Consider the following 22986-nt stretch of genomic DNA (forward strand, 5'->3'; position numbering starts at 1 on the left):
CACGACTTAGCAACTGAACAACAACAACAACAACAGCAACATACTGAACCATTCTTGCATCCCAGGGATAAATCCCACCTGGTCATATTGTATCAGTCTTTTAATGTGTTATTGGATTCTGTTTTGCTAGTATTTCACTGAGGATGTTTGCCTCTATATACATTAGTGAGTTAACACACGTATTGCAATTTTTAGGAACGGTGAGCGGTTGTTATAGCCAAAAACAAGTCACTAGGAGGTAGAAGTCTTTGCTATGAATTGCATAGTGTTGTATTTTATTTTTTACTTAAATGAACTAAATATAGTCATTCCTAAGACAGTAAAATGGTTGCTAAATTATGATAGAGAATGTAATAATGAAAGTTTCTTCTTTCAAAGAGAGTTAGGCACTAGGTGTAAATAAAACAGGATATTTTGATCCCACATTTTAATTTTGCTGCTTTGATCTTACCATTTTGACTCCATTACATTGATATCAACAACACTTTGATCCTTCTGCTTTTTACTTAACACCAATAACAAAAGTGAAAAGTATGATAGCTGTGTTTATTGATTTCTAGGTGCCAGACTCTGTTTTAGATGGTTTGCATGCATTTTCTCAATTTATAAGGTATGCACTATTATAACTTTGATTTTATAAATTAGAAAACAGAAACAACCAGGTCATCAGGTTAAACAACTTGATCAAGATAATTCACTCAATGATGTAGGATGTAGACAGTTAGCTCATGGAATACAAAGGTGATTAGAAGTATACAAACCATACAACTGGTTGACCGTTAATAATTACGTCAATGCTGGATTATCTGAGAGAAATTACTCATTATCATGAACCAACAAAGCAATCAGTTATTTTTTAATCAAGATCACAATGAATGTTATATATGTAAAGAATTAATAATAAATAACAATGACGGTTATTAAAACTTCACATTATAAAATATGTTATTTACAAAATTTAACAGAAGAATAAAATACTGACAAAACTGAGATGGCAAAATGTTTACTTGATATGAAAAAAATGGTCATGAAAAGAAAATTTGGAATGACTGAAGTAACATTTGATGTATATAAAAATCTCATAAATGATAAAAGCTTCACTGCAAAACTTACCCCCCAAAGAAGTAATTACAATGAAAATAGTATAGAAAGTAAAAATAAAATAGAAAAATTAGAAATACTACAAGTGTATGTAGAAACTTGGTCAAAGAATTATAATGATTAAGTGAAATTTCGGAGAAGGCAATGGCAACCCACTCCAGTGTTCTTGCCTGGAGAATCCCAGGGACAGCGGAGCCTGGTGGGCTGCTGTCTATGGGGTCGCACAGAGTCGGACACGACTGCAGTGACTTAGCAGCAGCAGCAGCAGTGAAATTTACTACACTGTGTCTTTCTCCATTAAAAATGTAGTTAAACTGGTGGTGCTAAACTATTTTATACCTATTTTTTTAATTTTTAGGTATATCTCATGAGCATCTATTATGTTGTCCTGTTCATCATGTTTATCTTACTAAAGTAAGATACCATGCTTAGTATGCTTAGTTTATAATTATTTTTTGAAATCAGATTTTTACTTTATCTTATTTGAAAAGTGAGAGAAAAAATGAACTGTTGAGGCCCATGTGCTACTTAGAGAAGAAGAGCTAAAAAGAAGTTGATCTTCCACAAAAATAAGTAACCCTTTTATTTCTGCCTGTAAATAACACAGATGCTTATTTGTTACTGGTACTGACTAGTCACATTATATTCAACAAATTCTATTGAATTGTAATTACTCCAATTATTTTGTAAATTGAAAATGAATTAATTTGTTGTTTTTTGACAGTGATTTATAATTTGACAGTTGGGAGAATTCTGATCAGCTTAAATGTATGTGATAAGTATTTGACAGAGAAGCCATCTCCTATTTTGACCATTAAAAAAATTCAGGCTTTTTGTTTCAAAAAGTGAGCTCACTTGTAGTTACAGTTAATTTATCATTGATAAAATATGTAGTAACAATTGGCATCTTTTATTTACACTTAGTGAAAAGTAATCCCATTTACAATCTGCAATGGGTTATTGCAAAACCAAGCATAATTTCCACTAATAAATTATGGGGACTGGAACAACTTATGAACGATGACCAAAAGATAGAGGTGCTAAATCTCTAGTTTAAAAAAGGCCATCTTTTAGAGAAAAAGTCTGCATTCTTGTGAAATGTTAAAATAAGTCCATACCTTTAGTTCTTAAACTGAATGCAGTCTTATATTAATTAGTCATAAACATTAGCTAGTGAAATGAAATGTAATACATCAGTGGAGAGGACAGCTTGAAAACTGTGGGATACTGTATTATTCTACTGTCTTAGATCAACAGTTCCAAGATCTATATAAAAGTAGAAAAATCTTAAATTTTGTATATAGAATAAAACTTTTAAAAATTAAATCAATCTTATGCATGTTGTTTATGGTTGTGTATATTAAGTCTGACTGATGGTGACTGCAGCCATGAAATTAAGAGATGCTTGCTCCTTGGAAGAAAAGCTATGACTAACCTAGATAGCATATCAAAAAGCAGGGAGATTACTTTGGTGACAAAGGTCTGTCTGAGCAACTGAACTGATTGATATTAAGGCTAGTCAGTACCAGCATAATGGTTAAGAGGACACTCTCTGAAGCTTGACAGCTTAGATCTAACTTTTTGATTTCTCATTCATTAGCTATAGAACCTGTAAACAATTGGGAAAATTACTTAACCTTTTTGAGCCCTGGTTCCCTCACTTCTAAAATGGGGGTAATAATAATTCTGCTCCATTGGATTGTTGTCAGAATTAGATGTGTTAATATACCTAAAAAATTCCACCTGTTTTTGTTGTTGTTATAATTTTACTAGCTACAGGTGAAAAATTTGTGGGCTATTACAAATAACCTTCTTTACAACTTAACATTTAGTTAGTGTTTGGAGAATATCCTTTTCTGCCTGAATTATTCTTAATCCCTCTGTGTGTGTTACTCCAGAAGGCCTGCTAGTTAACTGTTGGCTCTGTGTGGTTATTAAGATTATAAAGTGTAGCTACTCATATTATTATGTGGTTGTTGTCTAGTTGCTAAATCATGTCTAACTCTTTTGCGACCCCATGGACTATAGCCCACCAGACTCCTCTGCTCATGGGATTTCTCAGGCAAGAATACTGCAGTGGGTTGCCATTTTCTTCTCCAGGGGCTCTTACCGTCCCTGGGATTGAATCCGTGTCTCCTGCATTGGCAGGCAGATTCTTTACTGCTGAGCCACCAGAGAAGTCATTATATTGTGATAGGAATCTAGTATTACAGGTATTAAAACAGCGGCACAAGAGAATAACTAATTCTGAGAAGATCCTTGTAACTATGTGACCTTGGTGAAATACTTTCTCTCATGTCTTGGCTTGTTTAAAAATGTTTCAAGTCGCGTAAAATGCTGGCATTGGATTAAATCCCTAATTTCCTTCTTAAGCTTCAGATTTGTAGTGCTCTTTCTTCTGTCTGAAATTCTCTCCCTTACATGGCTGGTCCCACATTAATGATGCCATGCCTGCTTGGACACCTGTAGGCTGGGCCAGTGTAAAGTGGATCGTATATTTTTAAGCCACTCAGGGTTGTCAGTGGAAACCACAGTATAAGGGGTAAAGACATCCAGAGTGAAGTTTGCAATATTATGTGCAATATTAATATAGAAGCAGAGCTGAATGACAAGATGACTTGATGAAAAGAAGGGACCACCCAAACTCCTGTGGTGCTGAATACTAATAGGCATAGACTAACATCTTACTGAACTGTTCTTTTTTTAGGTAACATATTCCAGACAGAAACTGCTGGGAATTTTTACCTTTAACTTTCATCTTCACTATTCTTGTCTTCTCCATTTATAAAAAGGTACTGCGTAAAGGGTTATTTGTTACCAGTGTAGAGTGTTACCACTATCAAGGACCCACCGTTTTTTAAAGTACTTTTCTGGGTATTGAATAAATATTTGCCAGTGTTCTAAATGCCAGGGCCTCTTGAGAACTTAAGAGGAATGTTGCGTAGGCAGGGATGGGGGAGGGCAACTTGCTGAGCCGCAAGTTTTGGAGGTTTAGGCTGAATGTCTTCAAAACATGTACCACATCACTATTGCTTTAACTGTTACTGTGTTGGTGGCCGCATATCCCTCAAGCTGCCTTGTTTGACACTTGAAACGTGAGAATTCTTTTCTCCTTTGAGTTTTGCTCTGTGTTTGAAAAGGGGATCATTTAAATGTAGGTCTGTGAGGGCACGAGAAGGCAAGCAGTTGACCTCACAATGAGAGCTCAGCAAGTTGCTTCGTGTTTTCCATTCAGAGCTGTCTCCTCTCTGTCAGCTCTTTTGAAGCACCTATAAAACAAAATAGGCTCATTAACTATGAAGGGGTAAGTGAAGCTGGCAGTTGCACCTATTCAAATAGGTTTTCCTTTTTAGATATTTGCCCTCCAGAAAAAAGAACAGTCAGAAGACAAATGCCTCCCTTATCCTTGTCTATACATGGCCTCCCTTTTGGGGTAAGTGAGGTCAGTCAGGATCTGGGGTTGTGGGTATTTTGCTTCAGATCTGTCGCTAACCTGGTCCATGAGGTTATTGTCATGGTGAAGAGGCAGGATGAGCTTGTCACCATCATTTCATTCAGTAAGTTCGCATATAAGGATAATGACTGTATCTCTTTCTAAACAATCAAGGGCAATGCTTCATGACACAGACTTGTCTTAGCTGTGCAGTCTTGCTGACAGGAACAAGCAATAGTTCTGGCCTGTGGACCAGCTCTTCCCATCCATAGATTCTCCTCTTTTCATGGAGCTTTCAGTGCAAATTTGATTCCTTTTCTGAACCTACTGCATTCACATTTTAATGAGCTTAGAGGGATGCCAAGATACATAAGAGGTGGTTTTTAACCCTCGAAATCTTAGCCAGTAAATGAGGTAACATGTGATGATGTTCAATAAATCACCACGAAAATGTGAGGCGATTTGAGACTATCCTTGAAAGAAATATGGGAAATGTTTCTATGGTTTCTAGTTGTAGAATAGTTTGAGCAAAGGCACAGAGGTGTTTATAGTTAGGGGACAATCTTTTTGGTCCTGACTTTATTTGGCCTATTTGATACTGTTGACCCTTGGCTTTATCTTGAAATATTCTCTTGGTTTCATGACACCACACTCCGCTGAGTTTCTCTCTGCTTTTATGACAGCTCTTTTCAGTCTTACCCCCAGGTTCTATGACCAAATGTAGGCTGATGATGCCTTACCATGCCTCTAGCCAGACTGCTTTCTCAAAAGTCAGACCTATATAGCTAACTGTCTTTTGTACACACCCACATATCCAACTCTTATTTAAGTACCTTAAATCTAGCATGGCCAAAAGTGAACTCCTTATTTTTCTCCCTAATTATGTATCTTCCTTAGTGTTTCCTTTTTCAGTGAATAATATACATCTAGTTATTTAAGTCTGAAACATGATTTAATCTTTGACTCCTCCTTCCCTAATACCCTCCATATGATAAATCCTCATGCCTTTTATATTAGTTTCTCAGTAACTCCTGAATTTGTCCAGGTATCTTGGTCTCCATTGTTACCTCCTTGGGCCAGCTCTCCATTATCTTCTACTTGAATGACTACAGTAACCACCTGCCTTCAATATGTCCTCCAGCTAATTTTTCCTTTACATTGTAGGCAGAGAAATCTTTCTAAAGCACAAATGTGGTCATTATTTTCTTACTTTAAAGTTCTCTAATAGCTCTCTTTTGTCCTAAGGATAGTGTTAAGATCCCAAAATAAGGCTACTGTTCTTTCTTGTTCTGGTCCTGCTGGCCTTTCTTGCCTCAAGTCTTGCTCCCACCACTTAAGCTCTCTGAGCTTCAGCCATTTTGAAGTGCTCTTACAGTTTGTGGACTCCCCAGATGAGTTTTCCCATCTCCAGGACTTTGTGTACACTGTTCCTGAGCTAGCACCCTCTTCTCCTTTGCTCTTCCTCTGGTCTCAGCTGGAAAATCAGTGTTCATACTGAATTCTCATGGCCTGTTCACTTGTCTATATCCATTTAGGTTTGTCAATACCTCTTCTAGAGTATGGAATATTTTAGATATTCAGTAGATACTTTGTGGATGAATTGGTTAGTGATAACGCGTGGGATGTCTTTAAGGATGGCAGATGCCCTGGCTTGACTGGAATGTAGGCATTATATGAAGGACAGAAGCGAAAGATATGAAAGGTGTTTGGGTGTCTTAGGTTGGGTTCCGTGAACATAAATTCTGAGATAAAGATTTCAGTATAGAAAGTTTATTGGGAAATGTTCTTGGGGTCAGCTCCTAAATTACACTTTATTAGGCCATGAGATGCTATTGAAGGTATTTCACAAAGAAGTGATGTGACTTGGAGCTGAAATTAGGAAGATTAATCTGGCTGAGGTATGTAGATTGGATTAAAGGTAGAGAAGTTGGAGACAGGGAGGACAATGGGAAAGTTTTTAAATGGCCCAGGTGAGAAAATAGGCCTGAACAAGGGTGTTGGCAGTGAAACTGAAAAAAGGGAGGTGGTTATTTGCAAGAAATATAACAATGCTAGAATCCACAGGCTGTGGGACTCTTGGAAGAGTAAATATGGGATATATGGAATAAGAAGGAGACTGAAAAGTAAGTCCAAGGTTTTGAGCCTCACTGAAATGTAAGAATGCTGGTACTGGTGATGGAAGTTGAATAAGAATATAGTCTTGATGGTAGACTAGATTTGTTGAATTTGCAGTATGGCAGCCACTCAAGTAGCAGTGACCTACAGGCCACTGGGCAAGGATGATGACGTTCTAAGTGGTGTTCAATGGTTCAAGATGGGGCAGCAAGGTAGCAGTGCACATCACACGTTCAGGGGACCATGGGAAGATCAATTTGGCTAGAAGAGAGAATTGATTGATAGAAATATTGGTAAAAAAGTTGGAATATTGACTGTGGAGGTACTTAAATGACAGGCCAAATAGCAGTGGGGTTTAGAGGAGTTCTGGAGATTTCTTATAAAAATTGCCTTCTTTTCTGAAGTTTGATCCTATCTACTGTCTGAATGTGGGTCTCCATAAACCCAAAGAACTAGAGCTCTTCACTTGAGAGATGCTCTGTTTTTTACACTGAAGTAGTTCTGAAGATTACTGGTCATTGACATTCTTTTTCATGGAGATTATATGAAGACACGTTAAAGGAAAGTCCAGTCTTCATGCGTTTCTGAGATTTTTATATTCAGTCTTTGTTTAGCTTTCATGAGGCACAAAGAATCTGTGGCCTAATTGGTCAGCTGATTTACTGGCTCACCCTGTAAAGTAAATACTGTATATCTGCAAGTGGAAAGTCAGTATGTGTAATCTAGCTGCCTAGTCACGCCTGCCCAAATGCTGTTGAAAACTTTGACCAAGGGCTATAAAACTATCAAGAGCCAGGGCCCAAGCCTGCTTCCACACCAAATAGCTCGTTATTGAAGCTATTGTGAAGATAACAGGGCATGCATTTGACTTGCTGGGATACCTTCTTTGCTACAGAAGCATCTGGCAGAGCTGAAAAACTTTGTGTTACATAATTTTGCATTTGTTGTTTTTTTATTTATCCTCTAGTTCAGTTTATTTGATATCAAAACTTACCCTACTCTCCTTTAAGCACACTCATAGAATATAAAGTGTATCTTGATATCAGTGCAGTGAATTCAAAATGAAATCTTCAGACTGGCACTCAAATCATTAAAAAGACAAAACAAATCCAAAATTTCTTTGCTGTTGTTGAGCAGATGTTTGATTTTGACCCTCCTCCAAGATGATCATGGGCTTCCCTGGTGGCTCAGATGGTAAAGAGTCTACCTGCAATGCAGGAGACCCAGGTTCAATCCCTGGGTTGGGAAGATCCCCTGGAGAAGAAAATGGCAAGCCACTCCAGTATTCTTGCCTGGAGAGTTCCATGGAGAGAATTCCATTCTTGCCTAGAGAATTCCCACCAGAGGAGCCTGGCGGGCCACAGTCTATGGGGTTGCAAAGAGTCAGACACTACTGAGCGACTTGCACTTCACTTCACTTTACTTGACTTCATTTTACTTCAGTTTCATCCCAGAGTATTTAAAGCATCTCTTGGAAAAAGGATGAGAATTGCTGCTGAAGGGTTAACCTTTTTTGTTTTTTTGAACAGGAGGAAGTAAATGATACGTACCAAAGCCCCATGGTTACTTTTGGAATGGTCTGCTAGATTTGACCAGCACTTGGAGCCTATACACTCCAATGATTTGCAAACAATTACCTCTGCTAAGGTAAAGTGGCCTGACCATGTTTGTAGCTTTCTGCACAGCTAATTGCATGAGCTTTCACTCAACAGAAGAAAACATGTCAAATCTTGACACATTAAAAAAAAATAAGCATGTTATTAAGTTGCAACTGATATTCAACAGTGCTACATAAATCTCTGAGAAGCAAAGAAGGGAGTATTTACTCTTTTATTCATTGTTCAGCTTTGCCCAGTTGATTTTATGCTTCAGTCCACAGAAATGTTTGCTGTACTGTAAAGGCTTTTGATATTTATATTTTATATTTTACTGTTCTTTGGATGTTTGGTCTAAAGAAGGTACAATTCAGTGATCCAAAGATGAATTACATAAGGGCTGTATGTTGTGTTTTCAAACAGAAATCTTAATTGCTTAATACCTTACTTATTCCATTTAGATCCTTCCTGAATCTGGGCTAATTTTCATGGTTTCTTAGCCATCTCTAGTATAAACTTTTCATTTCTTCCTTATTTACCTTGGCTAGAGATAAAGAAGAGTCAACTTCAGAGCTTATGATGTAATGTTAGGAATGCTGAGGAGACTTCTTTATTTTCCAAATTAACTCTCATAAATAAATATACATATATATATATATATATATATATATATATATATATTTAGTAGTAATATTCTTTTAACAGGCACCGAAGATCTTAATGTTCTTTACTCACCTATGGTTTCTATTAGCCTCATCCCCGGTAGATAGGATTTTTGGTTTACTGACATGTTTAAAAAAAGAAGCACAGAAAATATCCATGGCCACAGGGAACTAACCACTGACCTGCAATGAAGTGGTTAGGCCTGTGAGCTTTGGTGTCAGACTGATTTGGGTTGCAGACCTGGTACCACCACTTTCTACCTGTGTGACTTGGGCAGTTTCCCTCTCCAAGACTCAGTCTCTTCATCTTTCAAATAGGATAGAAATGCTCATGTCATAAAATGAGATAATATCTGTAAGCATATAAAGCATTTAGTGCAGTGTAAGGCCACAGTAAAAAGTATATAATAGGTGCTCAGGAAATGTTATCATCATTACTACTGAAATATCGAGGCATTAAAAAGTACCTTTCTTGGAAAAAGGTAACACCGATTTGGTAACACTAAGCTATGATGTTTGTTTGTTAAGATGTTTGCAGGCATGCCTTAGATTTTCACCTGAGGCATGAAATTCCATCATAGGAGATTAATGTGAACTCCTTGCTCCTGAACCTCACTTAACACTTTTGAATACAAACTGCTCCTGCAGCTTTGCCTTTTACATCAACTTGTTCAAAGCCTGGACCTCTTGCTTTGCTTTTGTGTAGCCAAAGTCCAGCCTTTCCCTCAATTCTCTTTTACTAGGAGGTTTGGCTTTGTTATGCCAATCATCTACTGAGATCTGATTTTCTGGCCTCAGTTCTGCTTTTTGGCTTTGCCTTACCAGCACTGATGGACCTGACACGTCCACAATAATGCTCAGTTGTGGATGTGTCTGGTGGTGAACGTAATCTTTGAAGCATAGAGGTCACCAAGAAGTCATCAGTTCAGTCAGTTCAGTCACTCAGTTGTGTCTGACACCTTGCGACTCCCTGGACCGCAGCATGCTAGGCTTCCCTGTCCATCACCAACTCCCAGTGCCTACACAAACTCATGTCCATTGCATCGGTGATGCCATCCAACCATCTCATCCTCTGCCATCCCCTTCTCCTCCCGCCTTCAATCTTTCCCAGCATCAGAGTCTTTTCTAATGAGTCGGTTCTTCATATCAGGTGGCCAAAGTATTGGAATTTCAGTTTTAGCATCAGTCCTTCCAATTAATATTTAGGACTGATATCCTTTAGGATTGATTAGTTGGATCTCCTTGCAGTCCAAGAGACTCTCAAGAGTCTTCTCCAACACCACAGTTCAGAAGCATCAATTCTTCAGTGCTTTAGCTTTCTGGTAACCACCTCCAAAATTTTAGACTGAACCTTCAGTTTCACCGTCCATTTTTTGTTTAATTTCAGTTCAGTGGCTCAGTCATATCCAAGTCTTTGCGACCCCATGAATCGCAGCACGCCAGGCCTCCCTGTCCATCACCAACTCCGGGAGTTCACTCAAACTCATGTCCGTCGAGTCTGTGATGCCATCCAGCCATCTCATCCTCTGTTGTCCCTTTCTCCTCCTGCCCCCAATCCCTCCAAGCATCAGGGTCTTTTTCAATGAGTCAACTCTTTGCATGAGGTGGCCAAAGTATTGGAGTTTCAGCTTTAGAATCAGTCCTTCCAATGAACACCCAGGACTGATCTCCTTTAGGATGGACTGGTTGGATCTCCTTGCAGTCCAAGGGACTCTCAAGAGTCTTCTCCAACACCACAGTTCAAAAGCATCAATTCTTCAGCTCTCAGCTTTCTTCACATTCTAACTTTCAGATCCATACATGACCACTGGAAAAACCATAGCCTTGACTAGATGGACCTTTGTTGGCAAAGTAATGTCTCTGCTTTTTAATATGCTATCTAGGTTAGTCATAACTTTCCTTCCACGGAGTAAGCATCTTTTAATTTCATGGCTGCAGTCACCATCTGAAGTGATTTTGGAGCCCCCAAAAATAGTCTGACACTGTTTCCACTGTTTCCCCATCTATTTCCCACGAAGTGATGGGACCGGATACCATGATCTTAGTTTCTGAATGTTGAGCTTTAAACCAACTTTTTCACTCTCCTCTTTCACTTTCATCAAGAGGTTTTTAGTTCCTCATCACTTTCTGTCATAAGGGTGGTGTCATCTGCATATCTGAGGTTATTGGTATTTCTCCTGGCAATCTTGATTCCAACTTGTGCTTCTTCCACCCAGCATTTCTCATAATGTACTCTGCATCTAAGTTAAATAAGCAGGGTGACAAGATACAGCCTTGACGTACTCCTTTTCCTATTTGGAATCAGTCTGTTATTCCATGTCCAGTTCTAACTGTTGCTTCCTGACCTGCATATAGGTTTCTCAAGAGGCAGGTCAGGTGGTCTGATATTCCCATCTCTTTCAGAATTTTCCACAGTTTATTGTGATCCACACAGTCAAAGGCTTTGGCGTAGTCAATAAAGCAGAAATAGATGTTTTTCTGTAGCTCTCTTGCTTTTTCCATGATCCAGTGGATGTTGGCAATTTGATCTCTGGTTCCTCTGCCTTTTCAAAAACCAGCTTGAACATCTGGAAGTTCACGGTTCACGTATTGCTGAAGCCTGGCTTGGAGAATTTTGAGCAATACCTTACTAGCGTGTGCTGCTGCTGCTGCTACGTCACTTTAGTCGTGTCCGACTAGCGTATGAGATGAGTGCAATTTTGTGCGGTAGTTTGAGCATTCTTTGGCATTGCTTTTCTTAGGGACTGGAATGAAAACTGACCTTTTCCAGTCCTGTGGCCACTGCTGAGTTTTCCATCTGTGATTACGTATCATATTTTCAAGATTTCTGTGGCTTCTTTGAATTGGCTTTAATTTTTAAAAAGAAAACTTTTAATTTGATATGAATATCATTGTAAAAAGTAAATTACAGATATAAGGAAGTATAGAGAGGAGACTACAATGTTCTTTTGATCCTGTCTCAGAAATAACCATAGTTAATATTTGGTGCACTTCTTCTTTCCATACACATATTTATGTAATTGAGATAGTCCTTTATGCATTGCCCACTTACCACTATGTCATAAATATTCTCCACTCCATAAAAATCTCTTTCTAAACATTTTAATTACTGCATAATATTCCATTGTATAGGTGTGCCATAATGTAAATGCCCCCATTATTGTACTGTTTAAACTGTTTTCATTTGTTTGGTTACTAGAAATAACATTAGAGTAATCATGTGTGTGTTAGTCACTCAGTCATGTCTGACTCTTTGTGACCTCATGGACTGAAGCCCATCAGACTACTCTATCTATGGCAAGAATACTGGAGTGGATTGCCATTCCTTTCTCCAGGGAATCTTCCTGATCCAGGGATGGAACTCAGGTATCCTGCCTTACAGGCAGATTCTTTACTGTCTGACCATGAGGGAAGCTGAAAGTAATCATATTTGCACATAAACATTTTTCTTATAAATTTAAAGTACTGATAACCTTTTTTTTTTAACTGTAAAAGAATAGTTTTCTTTCTTTGTGCCTTCTTTGGATAAGAAGGAAACAACTAGACTGAGACAACTGTAGACCCTTAAATATCCACTGAATGGATAGGTATTGAAAAGTTGGTTTGCTCTCATTAAAAATGAATACATACAGATGTGGAATCAAGTAACACTCCTACTTATTCTTGAACACAAACAGTATGATAAAGAGAAGGGATATAGAGAAAAACAGATGAAACCGAAAAAAATTCTAGGAGTTAGAAAACTGTTCTTTGCCCCAATGGAACACTTCCATTGCCTTACTAAAGAATATATAGTTGACCTTTGAATAATAAGAGTTTTTATTTAATGGGTCCTTTTATATGCACATTTTTGGTAGTAAATTAAACAGTACTACACAGTTCACAGTTGCTACAATCCATGGATGTGGAATCTCATATACAGAGTATTAGATCAGATCAGATCAGATCAGCCGCTCAGTCGTGTCTGACTCTTCGCAACCCCATGAATCACAGCACGCCAGGCCTCCCTGTCCATCACCAACTCCCGGAGTTCACTCAGACTCACGTCCATTGAGTCAGTGATGCCATCCAGCCATCTCATCCTCTGTCGTCCCCTTCTCCTCTTGCCCCCAATCCCTCCCAGCATCAGAGTCTTTTCCAATGAGTCAACTCTTTGCATGAGGTGGCCAAAGTACTGGAGCTTCAGCTTCAGCATCATTCTTTCCAAAGAAATCCCAGGGCTGATCTTCAGAATGGACTGGTTGGATCTCCTTGCAGTCCAAGGGACTCTCAAGAGTCTTCTCCAACACCACAGTTCAAAAGCATCAATTCTTCAGCGCTCAGCCTTCTTCACAGTCCAACTCTCACATCCATACATGACCACAGGAAAAACCATAGCCTTGACTAGACGAACCTCTGTTGGCAAAGTAATGTCTCTGCTTTTGAATATGCTATCTAGGTTGGTCATAACTTTCCTTCCAAGGAGTAAGCGTCTTTTAATTTCATGGCTGCAGTCACCATCTGCAGTGATTTTGGAGCCCAGAAAAATAAAGTCTGACACTGTTTACACTGTTTCCCCATCTATTTCCCATGAAGTGATGGGACCAGATGCCATGATCTTTGTTTTCTGAATGTTGAGCTTTAAGCCAACTTTTTCACTCTCCACTTTCACTTTCATCAAGAGGCTTTTGAGTTCCTCTTCACTTTCTGCCATAAGGGTGGTGTCATCTACATATCTGAGGTTATTGATATTTCTCCCAGCAATCTTGATTCCAGCTTGTGTTTCTTCCAGTCCAGTGTTTCTCATGATGTACTCTGCATATAAGTTAAATAAGCAGGGTGACAATATACAGCCTTGACGTACTCCTTTTCCTATTTGGAACCAGTCTGTTGTTCCATGTCCAGTTCTAACTATTGCTTCCTGACCTGCATACAAATTTCTCAAGAGGCAGATCAGGTGGTCTGGCATTCCCATCTCTTGCAGAATTTTCCACAGTTTATTGTGATCCATACAGTCAAAGGCTTTGGCATAGTCAATAAAGCAGAAATAGATGTTTTTCTGGAGCTCTCTTGCTTTTTCCATGATCCAGTGGATGTTGGCAATTTGATCTCTAAGGAGGGTCAAATGGATATTTGACTGGTCAATGGTCAACTGTACTCATTTTTTAGTGTCTCCACTGAGGCAGAAACTGCTAGCTAGTGACAAAACTCCTTTGCTCTTCTTTCTGTATGCACAGCTAGATAGACTCTATTTCCCAACCTTCCTCACAAGTGTGGCCAAAGGAATATAGCAGAGTGATGTAAGCCTCTTCCAGCCCTGCTCCATAAAAAGTTCTCATTTTCAATCTGCTATTGATCTACCTCTTGATGTAGATGACCACAGGGACCTTGGAAGCCATCAGTTGCAGGTGGTAGAGCCCCCAATGGAAGAAGCTTGATTACTGAATCTCTGCTTAGAAACAATTATCTGCCTATTGGGCTACCAGAAACCTAGGCTTATTTCCAACAAGTCCTTATCCCTTACTGTCCACATCCAACCTATCATTAAGTCCTTTATTTTGTCTCCTATGTACAGTCTATTCATTTCTCTTCATGCTTTCCACCAATTCTTTTGTCCAAGTTAGCATATCATTTTTTCCTGGGCTGATCACATAATCTTCTTTTTTTAGTTCTTTTTTAAAAAATTGGAGTATAATTGCTTCATAATGTTGTTACTTTCTGCTGTACAATGAAGGATATCAGCTATATATGTGTATATGTGTGTATGTGTGTGTGTGGTGCGTGTGTATTTACCCTCCCTTGTAGGCCTCCCTCTCATTTCCCACCCCTTCCCACCCATCTAGGTTGTCACAGAGCACCAAGCTGAGCTCCTTGTACTGTATAGCAAGTTCCCACTAGCTATCTATTTTTCACATTGTTGTTGTTGTTCAGTCACTCAGTTGTGTCTGACTCTTTGGCACCCCATGCACTGCAGCACACTAGGCTTTGCTGTCCTTCACTGTATCCTTGAGTTTGCTCAAACTCATGTCCATTGAATCGGTGATACCATCCAACCATCTCATCCTCTGTCTCCCCCTTCTCCTCATGCCCTCAATCTTTCCCAGCCTCTGGGTCTTTTCCAATGAGTCAGCTCTTCCCATCAGGTGGCCAAAGTATTGGAGCTTCGACTTCAGCATCAGTCCTTCCAATGAATATTCAGGGTTGATTTCCTGTAGGATTGATTAGTTTGATCTCTTTGCAGTCCATGGGACTCTCAAGAGTCTTCTCCCAGACCACAGTTTAAAAGCATCAATTCTTTGGTGCTCAAACTTCCTTGTGGTCCAACTCTCACACGACTGCTGGAAAAACCATAGCTTTGACTATGCGGACCTGAGTTAGTAAAGTGATGTCTCTGCTTTTTGATATGCTGTCTCTGTTTGTCATAGCTTTACTCCCACGGAGCAAGCCATGGTAGTGTGTAAAAAAATCCATTCTGACTCCTTTCCAGTTTATCTGATGATCAAAGGGAATTTTCCCAAAGTGCAAATATGATGATATTACTTACCTGCTTAAAATATTTAGGTAGCTTTCCATTGCTTTAAGAATAAAGGTGCAAATTCTTCAGTGGTACCCTGTCTAGCTTTATCTTCTATCCTCTTATGTTTTCAGCTTCACCTACACTGGTATTCCAGTCCCTTGGACTCCGTCCCACAAAATACTTCTTCCCTCCCAAGGGCCCTTGTGTATGTAGATCCTTTTCTGAACATCCTTCCCTCCCTTTTTATTTGGTTATCTCCTTCCCATTTCCAATAGCTCAGCTCTGGAAACATTTTTCAAGGGATGCCTGGGTAGGTTATTTGATTTCCCCCATTATAGACTTTTGGAGCACCACCTGCCTTTTTGGTAGAATCTGTCATAGCTGCAATTTTACATTTGTTTGTGGGATTATTTGATTATTTGTTTCCCCCAATTACTAAATTTACTAAAAAACAGGAAGAGTATTTAAAAAGCCATTGTATCCATGCTTGTGGAAAGATTAAAATAAGGAGAGACGTAAAGAAAGGTTGGGGAAATGAAAAAACTGATGGATGGAGTGAGATTTGTCACCACATTATTCAGTATTAGAAGTCAGGATCTTGGTTAATTTAGGAGCTACAAGGTTTATGAGGTTTCTCGACATGTCCCTTGTTGTGTTTTACTTCCTTGCCTTTGTGTGTAAATTCCTCTCTGCAGGAATAACTTTTCTTTGCTGGGACAAACTCATTCCACCTTTCAGACAAGCTCTGCTTTCTATGATGTCCCCCAGTCAGGGTTAAATGCTCTCCGTTGTGCTCCTGGTAGATCATATTAAGGCTCTAGAGAAAGATAGGTCTTGTTTCCAGTCTTGATCCTGCTCCTGCTTGACATCTGGCCCTAAACAAGTCATTAAATCTGCTTCTTCACCAGTGAAATGGAACTAAACTTCATTGTTTAAAATGGAACTCCTTCTTCATTGGATGAATATGAGGAATGAGGTAATGGACTGAAAGCTAAATAAATAGTGTCTATTGAAAAAAAGTTGAACTGATATTATTGTGTTTAATTTTTTAATCATGTTGTAAGTTCTTTGAGGCCAAGGACTATGTCATATTTACCTTTGCTCCCTTAGTACTTAGCACAGTGCCCTGTGTATAGTGGATGTCCAGTTGAATGTTTACTGAAGTGAATTACACTGGAATTATTATATAAGGCCTGGAGCTGGGATGTAACCAGGGGTATGGAAAGCTTATCTCTTTGAGGTCTTTGTAAAAGTTAAAGTGAAAGTCGCTCAATCATGTCCAACTCTTTGCGACCCCATGGACTATACAGTTCATGGAATTCTCTAGGCCTGAATACTGGAGTGGGTAGCCTTTCTCTTCTCCAGGGGATCTTCCCAACCCAGGGATTGAACCCAGGTCTCCCGCATTGCAGGTGGATTCTTTACCAGCTAAGCCGCAAGGAAAACTCTTATTAACGGCTAATCAACAGATCTTAGGAGGAAATAGAAGCAGATAATCACTGCTAAAAGACAAAGTGGAGGAACAGCACGTTTAATTACTGTAAGAACACACCTAATAGAGGCAAGAGGTTGAAAGAGACTTTTCAACTTTTGAGGTTGAATCAGAAATTAGCAACTTTTAAATACACAATTGCTATTAACAAGATTAATTGATACCTATGCATTGTGCTGCCAAATTTGAAATAAAGGGTTATCTCCTATACCTTTTTTCCCTGCCTATGCAAATATTATAAGGGTCAGATTAAATATTCTTTTCTCCTTTCAGGCTGCAGTTCATGGGGTCGTGAAAAGTCCTAGGTGCAGGACTACTTCATGTGATCAGGGATGCATCCAGGCTTTGAGCAAAGCCTATACATATTTAGAAGCTCACTTTACAGGAAAGAATACAAATTATAAATGCAAAATTAGACACAAAAGGGAATTATTATTTAAAATAACAAAACAAATCACAAGATTTAAAAGCTGACAGCAAACATCACAAAGTCTAGGAAAATAATATTTTTTATTAATTAGCTACCAGAAACTCCTTGGTAATACTTTCCCTCCTACATTTTGAATACATATCTTTTGATTGCCTATGGCCACAACTTTGTAACATCATTTCTTTTTCTTGAAATTTTAATTTCATATTGGAGTATTATTGATTAACAATGTTGTGTTAGTTTCAGGTGTACAACAAAGTGACTCAGTTATAAATATACATGTATTTACTCTTTTTAAAATTTCTTTCCAATTTTAAAGAGTAGAATTCCCTGTGCTCTACAGTACATCCTTTCTTATAGAAAGAATAGAAAGATAACCCAATCTTTCTTCTGAATGGTTGAGAACAATTTTAAATTGACAGATTTACAAAAAGATTTCTTTGGTTTCAAGAGCCATTTTGGCAATGTCATACAAAATTTTGAAATTGTTGTCAAATTTAGAAACCTCTAGCAACGTTCTGGAGAAGGCAATGGCACCCCACTCCAGTACTCTTGCCTGGAGAATCCCAGGGACAGCAGAGCCTGGGGGCTGCAGTCCGTGGGGTCGCTAAGAGTTGGACACGACTGAGCGACTTCACTTTCACTTTTCACTTTCATGCATTGGAGAAGGTAATGGCAACCCATTCCAGCACTCTTGCCTGGAAAATCCCATGGACGGAGGAGCCTGGAAGGCTGCAGTTCATGGGGTCGTGAAAAGTCGGACACGACTGAGTGACTTCACTTTCACTTTTCACTTTCATGCATTGGAGAACGAAATGGCAAGCCACTCCAGTGTTCTTGCCTGGAGAATCCCAGGGATGGGGGAGCCCCGTGGGCTGCCATCTATGGGGTTGCACAGAGTTGGCCACGACTGAAGCGACTTAGCAGCAGCAGCAGCAAGCTTCTATCATATAAGATATATTCAACTGTAAATCACTCCTAGTTTTCTTGTTCAAGAACTAATGCTAAACACCCTTTGAAATGGCCACATTCACTTACTAATGAGTTGTCAATGACCTTTTTGTGGTGGTAAAATTATCAGTTTTAAGTTTTCTTTACTGATGTTAGTGTTCCATTTCAAAGTAGCAGGACTCTTAAATTCCATCCCAACATGTCCACATGACTCATTCCTTTTTATTAATTTGATCAATGTAAACATCTATTCATTTTTTCTACTTGAAATTTATTTCTTCATTTCAGTGAATTACAGTTTTGGGGGGACTATAGATTTGGGATTCTTTACCACTGAGCCATCTGGGAAGCCAATTTACCCATCGTCCATGGTAAGGAGCAGCGGCTGCGTTTTACTGGAGAGGCTGTGAAGAGATACCCCACGTCCAATGTAACAGAAACCCAAGTAAGACGGTAGGTGTTGCAAGAGGGCATCAGAGGGCAGACACACTGAAACCATACTCACAGAAAACTAGTCAATCTAATCACACTAGGACCACAGCCTTGTCTAACTCAGTGAAACTAAGCCATGCTGTGTGGGGCCACCCAAGATGGACGGGTCATGGTAGTATGTCTGACAGAATGTGGTCCACTGGAGAAGGGAATGGAAGACCACTTCAGTATTCTTGCCTTGAGAACCCCATGAACAGTATGAAAAGCCAAAATGATAGGATACTGAAAGAGGAACTCTCCAGGTCGGTAAGTGCCCAATATGCTACTGGAGATCAGTATAGAAATAACTCCATAAAGAATGAAGGGATGGAGCCAAAGCAAAAGCAATACCCAGTTGTGGATGTGACTGGTGACAGAAGCAAGGTCCGATGCTGTAAAGAGCAATATTGCATAGGAACCTGGAATGTCAGGTCCATGAATCAAGGCAAATTGGAAGTGGTCAAACAGGAGATGGCAAGAGTGAATGTCGACATTCTAAGAATCAGCGAACTAAAATGGACTGGAATAGGTGAATTTAACTCAGATGACCATTATATCTACTACTGCGGGCAGGAATCCCTCAGAAGAAATGGAGTAGCCATCATGGTCAACAAAAGAGTCTGAAATGCAGTACTTGGGTGCAATCTCAAAAACGACAGAATGATCTCTGTACGTTTCCAAGGCAAACCATTCAATATCACAGTAATCCAAGTCTATGCCCTGACCAGTAATGCTGAAGAAGCTGAAGTTGAACGGTTCTATGAAGACCTACAAGACCTTTTAGAACTAACACCCAAAAAAGATGTCCTTTTCATTATAGAGGACTGGAATGCAAAAGTAGGAACTCAAGAAACACCTGGAGTAACAGGCAAATTTGGCCTTGGAGTATGGAATGAAGCAGGGCAAAGACTAATAGAGTTTTGCCAAGAAAATGCACTGGTCATAGCAAACACCCTCTTCCAACAATGCAAGAGAAGACTCTACATATGGACATCACCAGATGGTCAACACCAAAATCAGATTGATTATATTCTTTGCAGCCAAAGACAGAGAAGCTCTATACAGTCAACAAACCCAAGACCAGAAGCTGACTGTGGCTCAGATCATGAACTCCTTATTGCCAAATTCAGACTTAAATTGAAGAAAGTAGGGAAAACCACTAGACCATTCAGGTATGACCTAAATCAAATCCCTTATGACTATACAGTGGAAGTGAGAAATAGATTTAAGGGACTAGATCTGATAGTGTGCCTGATGAACTATGGTTGGAGGTTGGTGACATTGTATAGGAGACGGAGATTACGACCATCCCCATAGAAAAGAAATGCAAAAAAGCAAAATGGCTGTCTGGAGAGGCCTTACAAATAGCTGTGACAAGAAGAGAAGCGAAAAGCAAAGGAGAAAAGGAAAGATATACGTATCTGAATGCAGAGTTCCAAAGAATATCAAGGAGAGATAACAAAGCCTTCCTCAGTGATCAATGCAAAGAAATAGAGGAAAACAACAGAATGGGAAAGACTAGAGATCTCTTCAAGAAAATTAGAGATACCAAGGGAACATTTCATGTGAAGATGGGATCAGTAAAGGACAGAAATGGTATAGACCTAACAGAAGCAGAAGATATTAAGAAGAGGTGGCATGGCAGGAATACACAGAAGAACTATACAAAAAAGATCTTCACGACCCAGATAATCACAATGGTGTGATCACTCACCTAGAGCCAGACATCCTGGAATGTGAGGTCAAGTGGGCCTTAGAAAGAATCACTATGAACAAAGCTAGTGGAGGAGATGGAATTCCAGTTGAGCTATTTCAAATCCTGAAATATGATGCTGTGAAAGAGCTGCACTCAATATGCCAGCAAATTTGGAAAACTCAGCAGTGACCACAGGATTCGAAAAGGTCCATTTTCATTCCAATCCCTAAGAAAGGCAATGCCAAAGAGTGCTCAAACTACCGCACAAAATTGCACTCATCTCACACGCTAGTTAAGTAATGCTCAAAATTCTCCAAGCCAGGCTTCAGCAATACGTGAACCATGAACATCCAGATGTTCTAGCTGGTTTTAGAAAAGGCAGAGGAACCAGAGATCAAATTGCCAACATCCGCTGGATCATGGAAAAAGCAAGAGAGCTCCAGAAAAACATCTATTTCTGCTTTATTGACTATGCCAAAGGCTTTGCCTGTGTGGATCACAATAAACTGTGGAAAATTCTGAAAGAGATGGGAATATCAGACCACCTGACCTGCCTCTTGAGAAACCTATATAAACCTTTAGAACTGGACATGGAACAACAGACTGGTTCCAAATAGGAAAAGGAGTACGTCAAGGCTGTATATTGTCACCCTGCTTATTTAACTTAGATGCAGAGTACATCATGAGAAATGCTGGACTGGAAGAAACACAAGCTGGAATCAAGATTGCCGGGAGAAATATCAATAACCTCAGATATGCAGATGACACCACCCTTATGGCAGAAAGTGAAGAGGAACTAAAAAGCCTCTTGATAAAAGTGAAAGAGGAGAGTGAAAAAGTTGGCTTAAAGCTCAACATTCAGAAAACGAAGATCATGGCATCTGGTCCCATCACTTCATGGGAAATAGATGGAGAAACAGTGGAAACAGTGTCAGATTTTATTTTTCTGGGCTCCAAAATCACTGCAGATGGTGACTGCAGCCATGAAATTAAAAGACGCTTACTCCTTGGAAGGAAAGTTATGACCAACCTAGATAGCATATTGAAAAGCAGAGACATTACTTTGCAAACAAAGGTCCATCTAGTCAAGGCTATGGTTTTTCCTGTGGTCATGTATGGATGTGAGAGTTGGACTGTGAAGAAGGCTGAGCGCTGAAGAATTGATGCTTTTGAACTGTGGTGTTGGAGAAGACTCTTGAGAGTCCCTTGGACTGCAAGGAGATCCAACCAGTCCATTGTGAAGGAGATCAGCCCTGGGATTTCTTTGGAAGGAATGATGCTAAAGCTGAAACTCCAATACTTTGGCCACCTTATGCGAAGAGTTGACTCCTTGGAAAAGACCCTGATGCTGGGAGGGATTGGGGGCAGGAGGAGAAGGGGACGACAGAGGATGAGATGGCTGGATGGCATCACTGACTCGATGGACGTGAGTTTGAATGAACTCCAGGAGTTGGTGATGGACAGGGAGGCCTGGCATGCTGTGATTCATGGAGTCGCAAAGAGTCAGACACGACTGAGTGACTGAACTGAACTGAACTGAAGTGATAGATTTGGGGGGATTATAATTCAATTCTCATTGTCAGAATAATTTCTAGTGAGTTCTTAATGAAATATATGAAAAATATTTTCATGATATGGTGCATTTATAAATGCATATGCTACATACACTGTTCATTGAAGAACAATGTATTCAAAACCCTAAAGGATGATGCCATCAAAGTGTTGCATTCAATTAGTCAGCAAATCTTGAAGACCTGGCAACGGGATTGGAAAAGTTCAATCCTCATCCCAATTCCCAAGAAGGGTAGTACTAAAGAATATGCTAATCATTGGCAATTGCACTCATCTCCCGTACTTATAATCTTGCATGCTAAGACTTCAGCATTATGTGAACTAAGAATTTCCAGATGTCCAAGCTTGATTTAGAAAAGGAAGAGGAACCAGAGATCAAATCACCAACATTTGCTGGATCATAGAGAGAGCTAGGGAATTCCAGAAAACATCTACCTCTGTTTCATTGACTACATCAAACCCTTTGACTGGATCATAATAAACGGAAAGCTCTTAAAGAGTTAAGGATACCAGACTATCTTACCTGTCTCCTGAGAAACCTGTATGCGGGTCAAGAAGCAATAATTAAAACCCTATATTAAACAACTGATTGGGTCAAGATTGAGAAAGGAGTATGACAGTGTTGTCTGCTGTCACCCTGTTTGTTTAATCTATCTGCTGAGCACATCATGAGAAATGCCGGGCTGGATAAGTTACAAGCTGGAATCAAGATAGTGGGGAGAAACATCAACAACCTCAGATATGCAGATGATACCACTCTAATGGCAGAAAGTGAAGAGGAACTAAAGAGCCTCTTGATAAGGGTGAAGGAGGAGAGTGAAAGAGCCAGCTTAAGACTAAATGTTAAAAAAACTAAGATCATGGCATCCAGCCCCATTACTTCATGGTAAATAGTAGGGGAAAAGGTGCAAGTAGTTATAGATTTCCTCTTCTTGGGCTCTAAAATCATTGTGGATGGTGAATGCAACCATG

General features: G+C 39.4%; 1 protein-coding gene across 7 annotated transcripts in view; it reads left to right on the forward strand.

Moving 5' to 3' along the window:
• The window catches only part of LOC107132925 (uncharacterized), a 471858-nt gene that overhangs the window by 157919 nt on the left and 290953 nt on the right, over positions 1–22986 (forward strand). For 6 of the 7 annotated variants that reach the window (XR_009496428.1, XR_009496427.1, XR_001501312.3 and 3 more), the window contains one exon: positions 8179–8296. The gene's annotated coding sequence lies outside the window, so the exon portion shown is untranslated. Of the gene's footprint in view, positions 1–8178; positions 8297–18563; positions 18729–22986 lie in introns of all 7 variants that reach the window. The other variant, XR_009496429.1, reaches the window with a different exon arrangement.

This window comes from Bos taurus, chromosome 11 (genome assembly GCF_002263795.3).
Source record: "Bos taurus isolate L1 Dominette 01449 registration number 42190680 breed Hereford chromosome 11, ARS-UCD2.0, whole genome shotgun sequence".
Classification (NCBI taxonomy): Eukaryota; Metazoa; Chordata; class Mammalia; order Artiodactyla; family Bovidae; genus Bos; species Bos taurus.